This window comes from Berghia stephanieae, chromosome 14 (assembly GCF_034508935.2).
Source record: "Berghia stephanieae isolate SIO BIC M18660-M18661 chromosome 14, UCSD_Bste_1.3, whole genome shotgun sequence".
Lineage (NCBI taxonomy): Eukaryota > Metazoa > Mollusca > Gastropoda > Nudibranchia > Aeolidiidae > Berghia > Berghia stephanieae.
Window position 1 is genome coordinate 13,249,067 of NC_088373.1, and position 15,000 is coordinate 13,264,066.

General features: G+C 37.9%; 1 protein-coding gene across 3 annotated transcripts in view; it reads left to right on the forward strand.

The window, feature by feature from the left end:
- Positions 1-15,000, forward strand: part of LOC144960105 (uncharacterized) — a 74,487-nt gene that overhangs the window by 29,478 nt on the left and 30,009 nt on the right. Inside the window, exon 1 of one of the 3 annotated variants that reach the window (XM_078893063.1) lies at positions 11,532-11,871. The exons of the other annotated variants lie outside the window; for them this stretch is intronic. The gene's annotated coding sequence lies outside the window, so the exon portion shown is untranslated. Of the gene's footprint in view, positions 1-11,531; positions 11,872-15,000 lie in introns of those variants that run through there. 3 annotated transcript variants of the gene reach the window in all.

A 15,000-nucleotide genomic window follows, 5' to 3' on the forward strand; every position in this document is an offset into this window, starting at 1 on the left:
CTCGCAATTTTTTTTTTCAATAATTTATAAAACTATCTATCTATCTATTATCATTTTTTATCTATTATCTTTATCTATTACTATCACCCTTTATCTATCTATCTATCTATCTATCTATCAATCCTTTTAATTAACACATTGTATCACTAATATAGTGAAAACTAATCACCAAAATGGCTGAATAAAACAATATCAAAGTGCTGAGTGACGTCAATTTCGTTCCTTCTATTTTTCGTAATACATTAGGGAGCATGCACTAGAATAGTGGTGTAATATAAAAATGTGAAAAGCTGTGTATTACACAGATCAGACCGTAGCCGTCGTTAACTTATAGATAGAATGAAGATGACGTCACTCAAACCTTTGTTATTGTATTTTGCCATCCGCGTTTGTGAGTACTTCTCACTAAACTGTATCAACCACATTATAAAAGTTCATGGTTATACACAGTTGTGTGTGTTGGTCCGTTATACTTCCGGATGGCAATGTTATGAGCTTCTGAGCCAAGCGCATACTATATATAGATAGTGCGCGTTGGCTAAGAAGTTCACAACATTGCCATCCGGAAATATAACGGACCATCACACAATACATGTGTAACCTTGAACGTTTATAGTCCGGTTAATACAATTTAGTGAGAATTAACCGGTAGATGACCACGCCTCTCGGACAATCGTCATAATGTAAACAATGGCAGTGATTGGTAGACAAAGCAAACTACACAGGTTTTACTATAGATGGTATGTGTTGAGTAAAATACCCACTGTTCTACCGCTTGATCAGTAGAATCAACACAGAAAACTATTAGTAAACTTAAACGTTTTTATTATTGTCAATATAAAAACAATAACAACGATCAGATGGAGGTCGAATTCGTTCACGTTATTGTTTATAAACAACCAACTATGTTTGTCCGAGCACGTGTGAGGGTGTGTCACAAATCCCATGTTTTGATTGGTGAAAAATCTACTGGTTAATTACTCATAAAATTGACGGCAAAAAACAATAACAATGACCCGAGTGACGCCAACTTCGTTCTATCTTTAGAGTGACACTAAGTAAGACCGTGGCCTTCGAAAACTCATGGCCTGACACTGTAGCCATCGTTATGTTATAGCCTGACACTGAAATCCAAAAGGACTGGCAGTTTGACGTCATAATTTGTTTTTTTTGCACCGCCTAGTGAGCTGTCATTAGTAGAGCTCATGGAAACAAGTTATTTCATTGGTTGAACTATTGAATACAACTCACGATTTGTTTTCTTTTGTGGCAATAGACTGGCATTTTGACGTCATTTTTTGGTCAGTGTCAGGCCATAACTTTACGAAGGCCACGGAATGTACTCAAAACGCTTTACAGGGGTCCCAAGCCAACAGTAATACTAAACGTCTTGGACGAGGCAAGACGCCTGTATGACGATATTACAATTTCTCCGAAAGATACAACGCTGTTAACAGCCGGGTACTCATTTTACACCTGAGTGCTGTAAGAAATTGTGAGTAGTTAGTAAAGAATCTTTTCCAATGACTGAACTTTGGGCCGCTCAGAGCTAGCGGGACTCGACCCCCCCCCCTTCTCTCTCTCTCTCTCTCTCTCTCTCTCTCTCTCTGTCATCTCTCTCTTTCTTATTGTCTGTATTTGAGGTGTGTGTATGGGTATGTGTATGTGTATATGTGAGTTTGTGTGTGTGTGTGTATGTGTGTGTGTGTGTGAGAGAGAGAGAGAGAGAGAGAGAGAGAGAGAGGGAGAGAATGTTAGGAATGTTATGGGTGACGAGTGGCGAGAGAAAGAGAGAGAGAGAGAGAGAGAGAGGAAAGAAAGGAAATGGAATAGTGTGTGTGTATGTGTGTTTGTGTGTGTGTTTGTGTGTGTGTGTGTGCGCGCGCGCACATGTGTGTATGTATTAGAAACAGAAGATCGAAAGAAACAAGGTGTGTATTAACTCACTCAATCCTGGAGTTTTTTTTTGCTACTTTTCAAAATTGGAAAAAATGTATTTAAAATGAGCATGTACATAGATAGTTTTATTCAACTACCATTAGCATGCAAAAACTAAAAACATTAGCTTTGATTATTACTCCTATAATTCGTCTCATAAAAAATGTAATAAATAGACATGGGGTAAAAGTAACCCAAGTAAACTACGGATATAGTCGGTGTTAGGGTTGAGTGAGTTAAAGTGGCTATGATTATGGTTCTATTTTAGTTCTAACCAGATAAATCCAGATCGTAAATAATATAAAATGCTATCCCAGTCGTTATTCATGAATTGTTATCCCTTTACAGGCAACGTTCGGCTTCAATCGGTCGAGTGTTCATTTTATTTTTTTAATTGAGCGGGACTCGAACCCACCCTCCCCTCCTTCTCTCTTTTCTCTCTCTCTCTCTCTCTCTCTCTCTCTCTTTCTCTCTCTCTCTCTCTGTCCCTGTCATCTCTCTTTTTCTTATTGTCTGTATTTGAGATGTGTGAATGGGTATGTGTATGTGTATGTAATTTTTAATATAGCGCATTATCCACTAAACGTGCTCAAAGCGCTTTACAAGGGGTCCCTGGTCAACAGCAACATTTAACATGTAGGACGGGACATAACGCATGTTAGGGGATATTACAATTTTCGGACAAAGACAACGCTGTTAACGGCCAGGTACTCGTTTTATACCTGAGTACGGTGAGAGAATGTGAGTAAAGAGTCTTTTCAAAGGACTCAACTATGCGCCGAGCGCGAGGCTCGAACCCAGGACCTTCCAATCCGAAAGCGAGTGTCATACCACTAGACCACATAGCCGGTGTTGAAAAGGTTTGAACTGAGATATTGCCGAGTTTAGTTAGAAGGTCATTTTTTAAATCAAAAATGAGTTCTTGTCATAAATGCCGTTTTCACGAAAGATCTCGAAAAAAAGAACTATATTCATCCTCAATTCATTGTTCAAAATAAAATGAGTTCTTGACATAAATGATTAAATCAACCCGTTTTGAACATCATCTGGAAATACCAAAGTTTAATTTCACTTCTAAATATTTATTCTACAGTTTGTCAAATTGTGAAATTTGAGAAAAGTTGCTGGATACCTTTCCCATACATCTGATCATAACGTCATGAAAAATCACCCGATTTACTTCAAATAAAGATTAAAATGCGCTGGTGCGCACAATCTTCGGTTAGAATAATGTAAATTGAATCTATTTACACTCAAATACTTGTGCCAACATTTGCTTGTGTCATTTGGAAGTTAGACTATAATATCGGGTGCAAGAAAAGAAAATCCCCCCAAAATTACAAAATCTTATAAGCATACAGCCTCCGCACGGTAAATGGTATAAATGATGCAGGTCTGAAATTTTAGATCAATCGAGAAAAAATAACTTGAAATTTATAGATAGTATGCAGATGACGTCACTCAGGTCTTTGTTATTGTTTTTGCCATCCGCGTTTGTGAGTTGTTCTCACTAAACTGTATTAACCAGACTATAAAAGTTCATGGTAACACAGAGTTTGTGTGTTGGTCCGTTATACTTCCGGATGGCAATGTTGTGAACTCCTTGGCCAAGAGCATTCTATCTATATACAGCACACGAATTTTCAAAAGAATAAGATTGGAAATTTTATTACAGTACACAAATTATCAAAAGATTAAGGTGGAAAAGTTTAATTATTAAAATAAACGCATCGCATATTTGCCAAATCAGAAGATTTAAGATGTATCTAATTCTCAAATGTTGAAGTCAAAATTAGACACCGCCCCCCCCCCCCCCCCCCCCGCCTTACATTTTGTGTAATGACTGTACTTTGTCTTTTTCTCCTTTGATCCAGTTGATTTTCTAATGTATTGAATGGCGCTTCGATTTTGAATTTGCTCTTTATCATTATTATAAGCTCCATCACTGCCACAACCTTTGCTACCATCACCACCACCTCATCATCATCATCATTCCCATCATCATCATCCTCATCGCTACAACCCCTAGCATCACACCATCACCATCATCATCACCGCCACCTCTACTACAACGAACACCACCACATCATCGTCATCATCATCTCTATCAACACCACCACAACCACCACCACCACCATCACATCATCATCATCATCATCGTTATCATCATCATCATCATCATCATCGTTATCATCATCATCATCATCATCATCGTTATCATCATCATCATCATCACCACCATCATTACCACCAACACCACCACCACCACACCAACCACCACCGTCATTTTCAAATACTGAAATTGTAGGATTCCTGGATGACGTCCATCATTGCATTCATGTCAAGAGTCATTGGCGGTCATTTATCTTCATCTGGTAGAGCACTGGCTTCACACGCAAAGAGACCGAGATCGATCCCGGGTGCAGTCGGGATTTTTTCTTCTGACTACCCCCCCCCCTCCCCCCCCCCCCTATCCACTCAGCGGTGATTGGGTAGCTGGGTCTGTTAGATCTGGCGGAACGTACTTTTGCGATAGACAAGCGTCCTATCAAAAAGGTAGCAAGCAATTGCTATTGTCACGCTACAGAAACCGGGATAAACTCCGGCTCCATGGGCCTGATGGCTCTGAAGAAGAAGATTGCAACTTAGGAGGAATAGAATGATGTAGATATAATCGTTGGCTAGTGGATTGGTATGTTGGATTAAGACTGAGTTGTTCACTGTTTCTGTATTAATCATTAATACAGAAACAGTGAACAATTATGTCTTTAATCCAAATTAATGACAGTAAAACTTGTCGCTACCTCCTCCTCCTCCTCCTCCTCCTCCTCCTCCTCCTCCTCCTCCCCCTCCTCTTCCTTCTCTACTTCCAATTGTGCGGCTATGTGGTATTGTGCTATGCCACTCGCATTCGTATCTGAAGGTATTGGATTCTAATAGGCTTCAACAGTAGTGACGTCACTTCCCTCGTAATGACGCATAGTAACTTAGTAACTGGTTCTTAACTATCGGAACAATGGCGGACGCCCTTATGAAATACTTCTCCGACCAGCATAAAAGTGTATCCGAGGAGAAAAAAAACATTATAAATCTGATCATGTTTTGACTTTTATACATTCTGATCACATGACATGTAAAAAAGTTCTAGCCAGCATGAAAAAAGTACCGATTCTCTTTGTTTACAAACCACGCTGCTCGCCGTTGCTGGGCGACGTGACATCAGACTATTGAATCCAATTGAGGAAAAGTTTTACGATTTCATGAATGGCCACACGTGAATTCTCTCTCCATCTATGTATGTCTTTATTTCTTTACATATTTTGGTGAAGTGAATATCTTTGCGGCGATTTTGATTGTTCCACGTACACATGTGCAGCGATGTAAAGCGGTAATAGATAAATGAATTATGAAATTAATGTATTATCAATCAATTAATTAATTCATCAATAATTACATCATTAAATCATTTCCTTTACTTACTCCAAAGAAATTTTTGTCTTTATGGTCTACCACAAATAAAAAGACAGGGGGGTGGGTGGGGTTTGGGGGAGAGGGGGGGGGGGGGGGTTCCGTATGTCCTCGCTGTAAGGGAACTGGTTCGAAACGCTGCTAACCCTAATAGAGGAAAAAATTACTGCACGCTTAGCATCGTTTTGAGACAGTTCTGTACGAACTGTACCCTTTTCTATTAGGGCTAGTAGCATTTTGAGGCAGTTTCTTTACCTTGAGGACCGTACGGAAGGCCTCCCAAAAGACCGATATAACCCAAGTCTGAGTCGTAACACACCAACACAAAATGAACATCAATGGCCAAGTATCTGGCTCAAGGGGGGAAAAAAGGAGGGGGGGGGGGGGGGCTGCTCGAACACAATTCCTCCGGATAAAGATGCCCTTTTTTTTTAGCCTTATTCATTCGGTCATTCTCGTGGCCGACTTATTCCAGATAGAACAGGTTCTGGGCGCTTTAATATCAATCAAAATAACAGTTCTCCCGGTACTCTGAGAAAACACATTCTAAAAAATGTGACCAGAAATCTCGTTACGCAAATAATATATCGGTCAATTAAAATGAACTTCATTCAATCTTGACAAAAACTCACAAACTTGAGGGTCTTCAATAAAGTCTGCAAAGAAGTCCCAGGTTTGAGAGTTTTTTTGGGTTTTTTTTTTGACAGACGAGGGTCGTTTTAATTGAAATATAGTTATCTGAAGGAAGTTTTTTGATGGCCAAAAAAAATATAAAAAAAATTAGTGTAATTTGTCCGAGTAAAACAGGAAACACCCCTACTCAGCGTCTCCTTCAATTCTCCTTACCGTCCAACTTTGATGATGTCAGTGATAGAAGAAGGAGCATAGATCGAGTTCCGTGCGGTGTCTGATTCACCACCAGCCACGTGATAGAGGACACGTTGTAATACAATTTTATTGTTATAACTAATGTATTATCGTTTAAATTAGAATGCGTGTTTTATCTAGATAGATTCTCCTCACCATTCTCGACTTAAACAAAATTTCTCCTTATAAATGAATCGATTCGGTTTTATAGATAACGTAAGGTGATAAAAAATAACTGTTATCTTAAATAATAATGATGATGATAATGATTACGATATGCCTTTGCGTCGACCTCCAAAGTTATGGCATTACTTTTTCATGCTCTCTCTCTCTCTCTCTCTCTCTCTCTCTCTCTCTCTCTCTCTCTCTCTCTCTCTCTCTCTGTGTGTGTGTCTATCTATCTATCTATCTATCTATCTATCTATCTATCTATCTATCTATATCTATCTATCTATCTCTATCTCTCTCTCTCTCTCTCTCTCTCTCTCTCTCTCTCCACCCAGCAGTGAATTGGTAGCTATGTCTGTTTGATCTGTCGAAAGCACTTTGCGACGTCATGAGGTGGTGGTGGTGATGGTGGGGGGGGGGGGGGGGGGGGGGGAGTTGCATGGCTAAGCGGTATGGTTTTTGATTCGTAACAAAAAGTTACCGAGCTCTACTTACTATGGTCTTCGTAGTCTCATGGCCTGACACTGGCCAATAAATGACGTGAAAAGACAAGTCTTTGGCCACAAAAGAAAACAAATCGTGAGTTTAGGTGTATTCAACAGTTCAACCAATGGGATCACTTGTTTCCTTGACCACGGCTAAAGACAACTCAATAGATAGTATGCGCTTGGCTAAGAAGCTCATAATATTGCCATCCGGAAGTATAACGGACCAACACACAAAATTGTGTTTATCCATTAACGTTTATAGTCTGGTTAATACAGTTTAGTGAGAACAACTCACAAACGCGGATGGCAAAAACAATAACAAAGGCCTGAGTGACGTCATCTTCGAACTATCTACAGGCGGTCTACAAACCTAAAAATGACGTCAAAATATGGGTCTTAGTGGGTTTTAGTGTCAGTTAACGATGGCTACGGTTCTACAGTGGCCTTCGTTTAATCATAGCCTGACACTAGAACCCACTCGGATTAAGTTTGACGTCATTTTTAAAGGTTTTTGGAGCGTCTTGTGAGTTGTCGTTAGTAGAGCTCGAGGAAACAGGTGATTCCATTGGTTGAACTATTGACTACAACTCACGATTTGTTTTCTTTTGTGGCCAAAGACTTGTCTTTTGACGTCATTTTTTGGTCAGTGTCAGGCTATAAGTTTACGATGGCTAGGGTTTTAGTGTCAGGCTATAAGTTAACGATGGCTACGGTTTTAGTGTCAGGCTATAAGTTAACGATGGCTATGGTTCTACAGTAGCATTCGTTTAATCATAGCCTGACACAGACCAAAACATTATAGTCCGTTCCACTACCCGTGTGCACGCGCTGACGCGAATATCTCCACAATCCTCTGATGGATTTCAATGATAATAGGGAATGAGATTAGCGGAAGAGTAGCGTCCCTTGATTGGACGTCACCCATAGTCTGTGACGTCACCGGCGGAAAAGTTATTAGAGAGAGAACGTCATGTTTGTTGTGCGCATGCACCTCTCGTCCTCGCTTCACGTCATGTTGGTTTTGCGCACGCGGAATCGAGGACGAGAGACGCATGCGCACAAACAACATGACGTTCTCTCTCTAATAACTTTTTCGCCGGTGACGTCACAGACTATGGGTGACGTCCAATCAGGGGACGCTACTCTTCCGCTAATCTCATTCCCTATTGGCTCGAACATTAGAATTGTTAGTGACATTAAGCTATTTTTTTTCATTGGTTACTTGGGATTTTTATTCTTTACGGTATGTAAAAAACGAAGGGTCTGGAATGAGTAAACTTTTGGAGGGTTAACGTTAACAATATTATAGAGAGTATGCGCATGGCTAAGAAGCTCATAACATTGCCATCCGGAAGTAAAGCGGACAAACACACAAAACTGTGTGTATCCATGAACGTTTATAGTCAGGTTAATACAGTTCAGTGAGCATTACTCATAAACGCGGATGGCAAAAAACAATAACAAAGACCAGAGTGACGTCATCTTCATTCTATCTATACACAGTGAATTCTGTTGTGATTACGGTCATTAGCCTCTGCACATACAGGCTTTACTTGGGTTTTCCTTTTCACGAGAATCATGTGCACTACTCACTAACATTGCAACCCTGAATTCAAAATGGCACAGCAAATTGTAAACTTTGTACACACTTGACATATAGCCAATAGATAGAATGCGCTTGGCCAAGGAGTTCACAACATTGCCACCCGGAAGTATAACGGACCAACACACAAACTCTGTGTAACCATGAACTTTTATAGTCTGGTTAATACAGTTTAGTGAGAACAACTCACAAACGCGGATGGCAAAAACAATAACAAAGGCCTGAGTGACGTCATCTGCATACTATCTATAGGATTCAATAGTCTGATGTCACGTCCGCCCAGCAACGAGCAGCTTGGTTCTAAACAAAGAAAATCGGTATCTTCATGCTGTCACGTGATCAGAATGTATAAAAGTCAAAACACGATCAGATTTAATTGTTTTTCTCCTCTGGATACACTTTTATGCTCGTGGGAGAAATATTTCATAAGGGCGTCCGCCATTTTTCCGATAGTTAAGAACCAATTACTAAGTTACTATGCGTCATTACGAGGGAAGTGGCGTCACGACTGTTGAAGCCTATTGTTACATTTCTATAGTTGAAAGCCAGAGGCGTAGCTGCCTGTTGTGATTTCTACATTCATAAAAACCTGATAATAATATGGATTAAATATGCAAATTTTTTGCAATGAGGATAATTTTCAAGTATTTCTCCAGTGAGGCGAAGGGCGGAATTCTTTTTTCATGGCATGCGGGGAATAGCAAAACTATTAATAGATTACCACAACCAAGAATTCAAAACTGAACAAGTGTGTATGAGAGGTGCCAGATCGTAGCCATCGTTAATTTATAGCCTGACACTAGAACCTACTGGGACTTACAATTTGACGTCATTTTATATGTTTTTGCAGCGTCTGGTGAGTTGTCGTTAGTATCTAGAGCTCAAGGGAGCAAGTGATCCCATTGGTTGAACTATTGAATACACGACTTGTTTTCTTTTGTGGCCAAAGACTTGTCTTTTGACGTCATTTGTTGGTCAGTGTCAGGCTATAAGTTAACGATGGCTACGGCCAGACAAAGCATGAAAGAAACATACAATAAGAAAAAAACCCCATCCCATTACTTTTATTTGTTTTTTTGTTTGTTTTTTTTTTCTTGTATTTTTGATTTATTTTTGTATATTTATTTCTTGCTTTATCTAGTCTAGTGGTATGACACTTGCTATAGGATCGGAGCCTCGCTCGGCGCATAGTTGAGTCCTTTGAAAAGGCTCTTTACGCATACTCACCATATTCAGGTTTAAAATGAGTACCTGGCCGTTAACAGCGTTGTCTCCGTCTGAACAAAAAATTGTAATATCGCCTAACATGCGTCCTGTCCTACATGTTTAGTATTGCTGTTGGTCAGGGACCCCTTGTAAAGCGATTTGAGCACGTTTAGTGGATATTGCGCTGTATAAAAGTTTATTTTATTTTATCTATTCATTTTTTTATGTAATAATTGTCAGGGACAATAACATCGAGTCGATTGTTTAAAATAGGTTATTTTTCACTTCGGAGACAACTCAAAACTCTTGCCTCCAGAGCTGGTTTGTAAAATATTTTACCACGACGGTCTAAGCACAAAATTTGAAAACAATAGATCAACAAATATACCAAGACATCTTTACCATTCTTTCTCGATGACTTTTCAACCCTCTCCTTACCAACCATAGTAAAATCGTCACATTTGTTACTTACTAATAATAATAATAATCTTTATTGTCCAAATAGGCAATTATAGTTAGGTTACGACTCTTGTAATCGGCGAAAAATAGCAGTATCGATCCAACCAGCACTTTTATCATTCAGATTTCTTTTATAAATCACACAATTTAAAGAGAAATCGGTATAAAAACGTGGCACTGTGTTGTAAAGTTCATTTTACTGATCAATATTATGCATGTAATGTGGGAATTTGTTGCTTTCATGTTTGAGTAAGAAAAAAGTATTTTTTTGTGTTCGGTTGGTGTGAAATTTTGGGAAAAATTCTGAAAATGGCTGGAAAGGAAAGGTTAAACTATATAGAGGTCTACTTGTGTGTTGATGGTTTTCCTTTTTTTTTTGTTCAACCCTCTCCTTACCAACTATAGGAAAATCGTCACATTCGTTTCGATACAACTAATATTTTTCTTATTCAAATTTCTCTTGTACAAAATAACATTTAAAGATAATGAACAGTGTGTTGTAGAGCATGTTTTGCTAAAGAAAATATGTGTCTCAAGAACTTACTGCCATTGTGTTTAGAAATAGAAATTACCTTTATTCATCCCAATGGGGAAATTTGTCTTTAGAGTCTATTCCAAGGGAAGACTGGAATAACCCAGGCGTCTGCCGCAGAGCAGCGCCGCAAAGTGATCTAGGTCGAGGTGACTTGCTCAAGGCCACACAACGCAGCGGCGGGTGATTGAACTCGGTACCTTTCGGGTAGGAAGCAAAGACCGTACCGCTGAGCCACGCTGCTCCTTGATAAAAATAAAAATCGTGATAAAAATCTACTTTTGTGTTAGTTGGGTGTGAAGTTTTGGGGAAAATCATGAAAATGGCTGGTAAAGAGAGAGTTAAATCTATCTCCAAGGATCAAGGATTGGCCACATCCGCATACATCTCCATAACATCATCTCCACAAGATAAAGTAAATCTAACGGTATGCAATTTTCTAATCAAAAGAAAGACTGATATATAACTAACCCAGTACCAGCTGTAATGAGAGATAACAAAACACAATCAATACTGAAAGTATTATCATTATATATATTTTATCAGATAACATTCCCGATCAAAATCCGCGGTACTTCCGAGTTCAGGAACGGAGCAGTATCCAAATGCAATTCCTACATCTAGAATTACGGCCCTTTGTTTGGTGACGGCGGAGTTTATGATGCCACGACTTTTCATTGCACTTACACCCCTCCTCATCTTCTCCTTCTTTTTCTTCTAAAAAAAAAAGATATATTCTCCTCATCATCTTCTCCTTCACGACTCATTGACAATAACATGAGTAGAACATAATCACAAAGTCAATTTCATGATATTTATTCATTGAACCAGTCAGTCGTATGATTCAATCAATCTTTCATCACCTCGAGATCCTCCTCAAATCTCAACGATAACTACTCCCATTAGATAGATACTTTATATAAATTTGCAACTCCGTTTGTTGTGACTTGTCATTCGTTTAAAGATATTGTCTCTGACCACGGATGGTATTTTTTCAGCTTTCTCAGGATATTATGTGACTGTTGAGATCGTTTATTCTGTAGTTGTTAAATCAGTTGCTTTAAACATCTCAGTGTTTTAGTGATATCAAGACAAAAATCTAGTGATCGCTACAACATTAATTTTCTTTCATATCTTACGATGTAAGTACAACTCTAAGTGCATTGATTTATTTCATATTATAATTAAAACGTTTATCAAGCACTAGACAATCTTGTGCGGCTTAAAGGTCATGGATGGGAAGGTTCTGGGGTCGAGCCTCGCTCGGCGCATAGTTGGGTCCTTGGAAAAGGTACTTTACTCATATTCTCTCATCGTACTCATGTGTAAAATGAGTACCTAGCCGTTAACATCGTTGTCTCTGTCGAAAAAAATTGCAATAACGCCTAACATCCAGCAAAACGAATTAAAACAGATTGACTTTGTAGTTTCATAGTGGACATTATTATTATTATTATTATTATTATTATTATTATTATTATTATTATTATTATTATTATTATTATTATTATTATTATTATTATTATTATCATTATTACTATTATCATTATTATAATGCTGAAAACTTATATAGCACTATAACTCCGAGACACCAGACTCTAAGCGCTTAAATTACAAAATTACTTTGGCTGAAACATACTCATTCACACACACAAGCATACACACACACACACAAACACACACACACACACACACACAACACACAACACAAACCAGACAGACCTATCTTGCTTCTCATACCATCTACTAAAGACGAAACAGATATGTTTTAAGCGAACGTTTAAAAATAAACAAAAATTATTTTTCACGAATGCTCTGTGGTCAGGCTTGAAACTTGTCAAATGTTGTTTGGATCGATTCAGATGAGAGTTCTTTCCTGATGGTATCCGTTTTTGTCTTTAAAATATTGACCAAAGCGAGTTGGTAGAAAGAGAAAGAGAGAGAGTTAAAGTGCTATCATCGGGACTCGTGGGCCTTCTAGTTTCCACGCCAGGCCCCCGGCTAGTAGGCATGTGTATAGAGGGCACGATCAATTAAAGATGGGAGAGCTGCTTGTGTCTGTTGTCCCAGCTGTTCCTTGATCAAGGCAAAGAATTGTCTCGAACGCCCGACGTTTTTCAGGCTGTCTTCATAGAATTTCTTTTTGGCCCTGAAATTGAAAGCTATCGCATCATTTCTAGCCTCGATGTACAATTTTTTGTCAACAGCATCTCTGGACTTGAGCCATTTTCTTTCTGCCCGCCTCCTGGCTAATCCAGTCAATTTTATTTCTGTATTATGCCAGGGTGCTTGACGTCTCACCCTTACTGCTCTAGTTTTTAAGAGAGCATGCTTGTCCACCGTACCAACAATTGACTCGTGGGGACCATTTGTATTGAGTTTATTTTTAACGTTATGGTCAAGGTCTTGTTTAAAAATGTTCATGTTTATATTCTTCATATTATTACGAGATGTTATCATCTTTTTTATTTCAAGCTTCACTAGGAATAAAACGCAAAACACAATTAAATGATGGTCCGATATTAATTTATCAATATTCAAGACAGGTGAAGAGAGAGAATGTTCAATGTCTATAATGGCATGATCTATTGTGTGGCCATAGTTGTTTGAATCAATAAGCTCCCGGAATACTTTGGATTCATTTTTGTTTCCGAAATAATCAAAGTTAAAATCACCCATTAAAATATTCTGCTTTTTGTTTATGGATTGAATAGACATCAATTTTCCAAACTGTGATAATTGTTGATATTTTGTTTTGTTGGCTTGGTGGTGGGCGGTAGATACAGTGAAACGACCTTTTAAAATTTATTTTCATGAATGGCAAATCCCAGCGTATTCAAAACTTCTAAAATTATCATGGTGGAATGATATCTTGTCAAAGAGTGACAAGTTGTAAATAATTGCAATTCCACCTCCTTTCCTCCCAATGCGTGGAAATGATTTAATACAAAAGCCTTCGGGTGAAATTGCCTTCAGGACTGGGTCATCGTATGAATGAGTAAGCCATGTTTCCAAGATGACACAAATAGTAATTTTGTGATCTTCAATAATGTCGATAATGTCTTGAGTTTTATTAAGGCACGATCTAACATTCGCGGTCCAATTTTTAAACTGGTATGATCATAACTTGCAGGTTGTTGTTGTTGTTGTTGTTGTTGTTTTGCTCGAAACAGTGCTGTTGCTTTGAGTTGTTGTCATGGTGGTCGTTAATTTCATACTGACTGTCACGGACAGTGTTGACATTTGACAAGGAACGGTGATGAGTATTTATTGGGATGGGGGAAGTGTGTTGATAAATTGAATCGAGGATCGAGGTAGTAGGGGGAGCGGGCGTGGGGTTGGCCGATGACCAATGACAGTGATAATAGGGCGTTGCTTTCGTCTCGCCCCTCTGAGTCTGTTCATAAAATAAGTATTTTAAATAGATCTATGAACACTGCAGTAGTTAAAAGTTTTAAAATAAAACACAGTGAATAAAGTTTCCAATATGGCTGTAAACAAATAGCAGTTTAAAACTATGTTCGACTTTGGAAAGTCCATACTTAAAAGTTTTAAATTTCAGAAAAATCCTCTGTTAGAAATCGTTAAAATGTATATCAATAAAACCACAAGACTATCAAAAATTAGATGGTATTAGAATCTAAAAATAATAAGAGATAAAAATCACTCAAAACATGTAAATGTAAGTGCAAAACGAAAATAAGACTCGCCGGTCAGGCGTGTTACAAAGAGACCAGTATCATCATCATCATCATCATCATCATCATCATCATCATCATCATCATCATCATCATCATCATCCTCATCCTCATCCTCATCATCATCATCATCCTCATCCTCATCATCATCATCATCACCATCATCATCATCATCATCACCATCATCATCATCATCATCATCATCATCATCATCATCATCATCATCATCATCATCATCATCATCATCATCCTCATCCTCATCCTCATCCTCATCATCATCATCATCATCATCATCACCATCATCATCATCCTCATCCTCATTATTATTATTATTATTATTATTATTATTATTATTATTATTATTATTGTTATTATTAATATTCTTCTTATTATTATTATTAATATTTATTATTATTATTATTATTATTATTATTATTTATTATTATTACTATTATTGCATTACTATTATTATTATTATTATTATTATTATTATTATTATTATTATTATTATTATTATTATTATTATTATTATTATTAATATCATTATTATTATTATTATTATTATTATTATTA